Here is a 6,568-nt window from a genome sequence, read left to right as displayed (position 1 = left end):
TGCTGGATCAAGAAGGAGGAGACGTCACGCTGACCGTATGTGTGTTGAACGCGGAGGTGTCGTCCGTTCGGCGCTAGGATCTCCGGTGATTTGGATCACGTCGAGTACGACTCCCTCATCCCCGTTCTTTGAACGCTTCCGCTCACGATCTACAAAGGTATGTAGATGCATCCGATCACTCGTTGCTAGATGAACTCATAGATGGATCTTGGTGAAACCGTAGGAAAATTTTTGTTTTCTGCAACGTTCCCCAACAGTGGCATCATGAGCTAGGTCTATGCATAGTTCTCTTTGCACGAGTAGAACACAATTTGTTGTGGGCGTAGATGTTGTCAACTTTCTTGCCGCTACTAGTCTTATTTTGCTTTAGCGGTATTGTGGGATGAAGTGGCTCGGACCGACCTTACACGTACGCTTACGTGAGACTGGTTCCACCGACTGACATGCACTAGTTGCATAAGGTGGCTAGCGGGTGTCTGTCTCTCCCACTTTAGTTGGAGTAGATTCGATGAAAAGGGTCCTTATGAAGGGTAAATAGAAGTTGACAAATCACGTTGTGGCTTTTACGTAGGTAAGAAAATGTTCTTGCTAGAACCCTATTGCAGCCACGTAAAACTGGCAACAACAATTAGAGGACGTCTAACTTGTTTTTGCAGCAAGTGCTTTGTGATGTGATATGGCCAAAGTTGTGATGAATGATGAATGATATATATGTGATGTATGAGATCATGTTCTTGTAATAGGAATCACGACTTGCATGTCGATGAGTATGACAACCGGCAGGAGCCATAGGAGTTGTCTTTATTTTTTGTATGACCTGCGTGTCATTGAGAAACGCCATGTAAATTACTTTACTTTATTGCTAAACGTGTTAGCCATAGTAGTAGAAGTAATAGTTGGCGAGCAACTTCATGGAGACACAATGATGGAGATCATGATGATGGAGATCATGGTGTCATGCCGGTGACAAGATGATCATGGAGCCCCAAGATGGAGATCAAAGGAGCTATGTGATATTGGCCATATCATGTCACTATTATTATTTGATTGCATGTGATGTTTATCATGTTTTTGCATCTTGTTTACTTAGAACGACGATAGTAAATAAGATGATCCCTCATAATAATTTCAAGAAAGTGTTTCCCCTAACTGTGCACCATTGCGACAGTTCGTTGTTTCGAAGCACCACGTGATGATCGGGTGTGATAGATTCCAACGTTCACATACAACGGGTGTAAGACAGATTTACACATGCAAACACTTAGGTTGACTTGACGAGCCTAGCATGTACAGACATGGCCTCGGAACACAGAAGACCGAAAGGTCGAGCATGAGTCGTATAGAAGATACGATCAACATAAAGATGTTCACCGATGTTGACTAGTCCGTCTCACATGATGATCGGACACGACCTAGTTAACTCGGATCATGTTATACTTAGATGACTGGAGGGATGTCTATCTGAGTGGGAGTTCATTATATAATTTGATTAGATGAACTTAATTATCATGAACTTAGTCTAAAATCTTTACAATATGTCTTGTAGATCAAATGGCCCACGTTGTCCTCAACTTCAACGCGTTCCTAGAGAAAACCAAGCTGAAAGATGATGGCAGCAATTATACGGACTGGGTCCGGAACTTGAGGATCATCCTCATAGCTGCCAAGAAAGATTATGTCCTAGAAGCACCGCTAGATGACGCACCCGTCCCACAGAACCAAGACGTTATGAACGCTTGGCAGACACGTACTGATGACTACTCCCTCGTTCAGTGCGGCATGCTTTACAGCTTAGAACCGGGGCTCCAAAAGCATTTTGACTGAAAATGGTTTTTCAAGCTCATGCCCGGGTCGAGAGATATGAAGTCTCCGACAAGTTCTTCAGCTGTAAGATGGAGGAAAATAGTTCTGTCAGTGAGCACATACTCACTATGTCTGGATTACATAACCGCTTAACTCAGCTGGGAGTTAATCTCCCGGATGACGCGGTCATTGACAGAATCCTTCAGTCGCTACCACCGAGCTACAAGAGCTTTGTGATGAACTTCAATATGAAGGGGATGGAAAAGACCATTCCTGAGGTATTCTCAATGTTGAAATCAGCAGAGGTAGAAGTCAAAAAGGAACATCAAGTGCTGATGGTCAATAAAACCACCAAGTTCAAGAAAGGCAAGGGTAAAAAGAACTTCAAGAAGGACGACAAGGGAGTTGCCGCGCCCGGTAAGCAAGCTGCCGGGAAGAAGCCAAAGAATGGACCCAAGCCCGAGACTGAGTGCTTTTATTGCAAGGGAAGTGGTCACTGGAAGCGGAACTGCCCCAAATACTTAGCGGACAAGAAGGCCGGCAACACAAAAGGTATATGTGATATACATGTAATTGATGTGTACCTTACCAGTATTCGTAGTAGCTCCTGGGTATTTGATACCGGTGCGGTTGCTCACATTTGTAACTCAAAGCAGGAGCTGCGGAATAAACGGAGACTGGCGAAGAACGAGGTGACGATGCGCGCCGGGAATGGTTCCAAGGTCGATGTGATCGCCGTCGGCACGCTACCTCTACATTTACCCACGGGATTAGTTTTAAACCTCAATAATTGTTATTTAGTACCAGCTTTGAGCATGAACATTGTATCAGGATCTCGTTTAATTCGAGATGGCTACTCATTTAAATCCGAGAATAATGGTTGTTCTATTTATATGAGAGATATGTTTTATGGTCATGCTCCTATGGTGAATGGTTTATTCTTAATGAATCTCGAGCGTAATGCTACACATATTCATAGTGTGAATACCAAAAGATGTAAGGTTGATAATGATAGTCCCACATACTTGTGGCACTGCCGCCTTGGTCACATAGGTGTCAAACGCATGAAGAAGCTCCATGCAGATGGACTTTTAGAGTCTCTTGATTACGAATCATTTGACACGTACGAACCATGCCTCATGGGTAAAATGACCAAGACTCCGTTCTCAGGAACAATGGAGCGAGCAACCAACTTATTGGAAATCATACATACTGATGTGTGTGGTCCAATGAGTGTTGAGGCTCGCGGTGGCCATCGTTATGTTCTCACCCTCACTGATGACTTGAGTAGATATGGGTATGTCTACTTAATGAAACACAAGTCTGAGACCTTTGAAAGGTTCAAGGAATTTCAGAGTGAGGTTGAGAATCAACGAGACAGGAAAATCAAGTTCCTGCGATCAGATCGTGGAGGAGAATACTTGAGTCACAAATTTGGCACACACTTAAGAAAATGTGGAATAGTTTCACAACTCATGCCGCCTGGAACACCTCAGCGTAATGGTGTGTCCGAACGTTGTAATCGCACTCTATTAGATATGGTGCGATCTATGATGTCTCTTACCGATTTACCGCTGTCATGTTGGGGCTATGCTTTAGAGACTGCCGCATTCACTTTAAATAGGGCTCCGTCGAAATCCGTTGAGACGACACCGTATGAATTATGGTTTGGGAAGAAGCCTAAGCTGTCGTTTCTAAAAGTTTGGGGATGCGATGCTTATGTCAAGAAACTTCAACCTGAAAAGCTCGAACCCAAGTCGGAAAAATGCGTCTTCATAGGATACCCTAAAGAAACTATTGGGTATACCTTCTACCTCAGATCCTAAGGCAAGATCTTTGTTGCCAAGAATGGATCCTTTCTAGAGAAAGAGTTTCTCTCGAAAGAAGTAAGTAGGAGGAAAGTAGAGCTTGATGAAGTACTGCCTCTTGAAGCAGAGAGTAGCGCAGCTCAGGAAAATGTTCCTGTGGTGCCTGCACCAATTAGAGAGGAAGTTAATGATGATGATCAAGATATTTTTGATCAAGCTCCTACTGAACTTCGAAGGTCCACAAGGACACGTTCCGCACCAGAGTGGTACGGCAACCCTGTCTTGGAAATCATGTTGTTAGACAACGGTGAACCTTCGAACTATGAAGAAGCGATGGCGGGCCCGAATTCCGACAAATGGCTGGAAGCCATGAAATCCGAGATAGGATCCATGTATGAAAACAAAGTATGGACTTTGACTGACTTGCCCGATGATCGGCGAGCCATAGAAAATAAATGGATCTTTAAGAAGAAGACAGACGCGGATGGTAATGTGACCATCTATAAAGCTAGGCTTGTCGCTAAGGGTTATCGACAAGTTCAAGGGGTTGACTACGATGAGACATTCTCTCCCGTGGCAAAGCTGAAGTCCGTCCGAATCATGTTAGCAATTGCCGCATACTATGATTATGAGATATGGCAAATGGACGTCAAAACGGCATTCCTTAACGGTTATCTTAAGGAAGAACTGTATATGATGCAGCCGGAAGGTTTTGTCGATCCTAAGAATGCTGACAAGGTGTGCAAGCTCCAACGCTCGATTTATGGGCTGGTGCAAGCATCTCGGAGTTGGAACATTCGCTTTGATGAGATGATCAAAGCGTTTGGGTTTATGCAGACTTATGGAGAAGCCTGCGTTTACAAGAAAGTGAGTGGAAGCTCTGTAGCATTTCTCATATTATATGTAGATGACATACTTTTGATGGGAAATGATATAGAGCTTTTGGACAGCATTAAGGCCTACTTGAATAAGAGTTTTTCAACGAAGGGCCTTGGAGAAGCTGCTTATATATTAGGCATCAAGATCTATAGAGATAGATCAAGACGCCTCATAGGTCTTTCACAAAGCACATACCTTGATAATATATTGAAGAAGTTCAATATGGATCAGTCTAAGAAGGGGTTCTTTCCTGTGTTGCAAGCTGTGAAATGAGCTCAGCTCAATGTCCGACCATGGCAGAAGATATAGAAGAGATGAGTGTCATCCCCTATGCCACAGCCATAGGTTCTATTATGTATGCCATGCTGTGTACCAGACCTGATGTAAACCTTGCCGTAAGTTTGGTAGGTAGGTACCAAAGTAATCCCGGCAAGGAACACTGGACATCGGTCAAGAATATCCTGAAGTACCTGAAAAGGACTAAGGAAATGTTTCTCGTTTATGGAGGTGACGAACAGCTCGTCGTAAAGGGTTACGTCGATGCTAGCTTCGACACAGATCTGGATGACTCTAAGTCACAAACCGGATACATGTATATTTTGAATGGTGGGGCAGTAAACTGGTGCAGTTGCAAGCAAAGCGTTGTGGCGGGATCTACATGTGAAGCGGAGTACATGGCAGCCTCGGAGGCAGCACACGAAGCAGTCTGGGTGAAGGAGTTCATTACCGACCTAGGAGTCATACCCAATGCGTCGGGCCCGATGACTCTCTTCTGTGACAACACTGGAGCTATTGCCCTTGCCAAGGAGCCCGGGTTTCACAGGAAGACCAGGCATATCAAGCGTCACTTCAACTCCATTCGTGAAAGTGTTCAAAATGGAGACATAGAGATTTGTAAAGTACATACGGACCTGAATGTAGCAGATCCGTTGACTAAACCTCTCCCTAGAGCAAAACATGATCAACACCAGAATTCCATGGGTGTTCGATTCATCACAATGTAACTAGATTATTAACTCTAGTGCAAGTGGGAGATTGTTGGAAATATGCCCTATAGGCAATAATAAAAGGATTATTATTATATTTCCTTGTTCATGATAATTGTCTTTTATTCATGTTATAATTGTGTTATCCGGAAATCGTAATACATGTGTGAATACATAGACACCAACATGTCCCTAGTAAGCCTCTAGTTGACTAGCTCGTTGATCAACAGATAGTCATGGTTTCCTGACTATGGACATTGGATGTCATTGATAGCGAGATCACATCATTAGGAGAATGATGTGATGGACAAGACCCAATCCTAAACATAGCACAAGATCGTATAGTTCATTTGCTAGAGTTTTTCCAATGTCAAGTATCTTTTCCTTAGACCATGAGATTGTGTAACTCCCGGATACCGTAGGAGTGCTTTGGGTGTACCAAACGTCACAACGTAACTGGGTGACTATAAAGGTATACTACGGGTATCTCCGAAAGTGTCTGTTGAGTTGACACGAATCAAGACTGGGATTTGTCACTCCGTATGACGGAGAGGTATCTCTGGGCCCACTCGGTAATGCATCATCATAATGAGCTCAAAGTGACCAAATGTCTGGTCACGGGATCATGCATTACGGTACGAGTAAAGTGACTTGCCGGTAACGAGATTGAATGAGGTATTGGGATACCGACGATCGAATCTCGGGCAAATAACATACCGATTGATAAAGGGAATTGTATACGGGGTTGCGTGAATCCTCGACATCGTGGTTCATCCCATGAGATCATCGAGGAGCATGTGGGAGCCAACATGGGTATCCATATCCCGCTGTTGGTTATTGACCGGAGAGCCATCTCGGTCATGTCTACATGTCTCCCGAACCCGTAGGGTCTACACACTTAAGGTTCGGTGACACTAGGGTTGTAGAGATATGTATATGCAGTAACCCGAAAGTTGTTTTGAGTCCCGGATGAGATCCCGAACATCACGAGGAGTTCCTAAATGGTCCGGAGGTAAAGAATTATATATAGGAAGTGCTATTTCGGCCATCGGGACAAGTTTCGGGGTCACCGGTATTGTACCGGGACCACCG

The sequence above is a fragment of the Triticum aestivum genome, chromosome 5A (assembly GCF_018294505.1).
Source record: "Triticum aestivum cultivar Chinese Spring chromosome 5A, IWGSC CS RefSeq v2.1, whole genome shotgun sequence".
Classification (NCBI taxonomy): Eukaryota; Viridiplantae; Streptophyta; class Magnoliopsida; order Poales; family Poaceae; genus Triticum; species Triticum aestivum.
Note: the sequence above shows the minus strand (reverse complement) of the source record.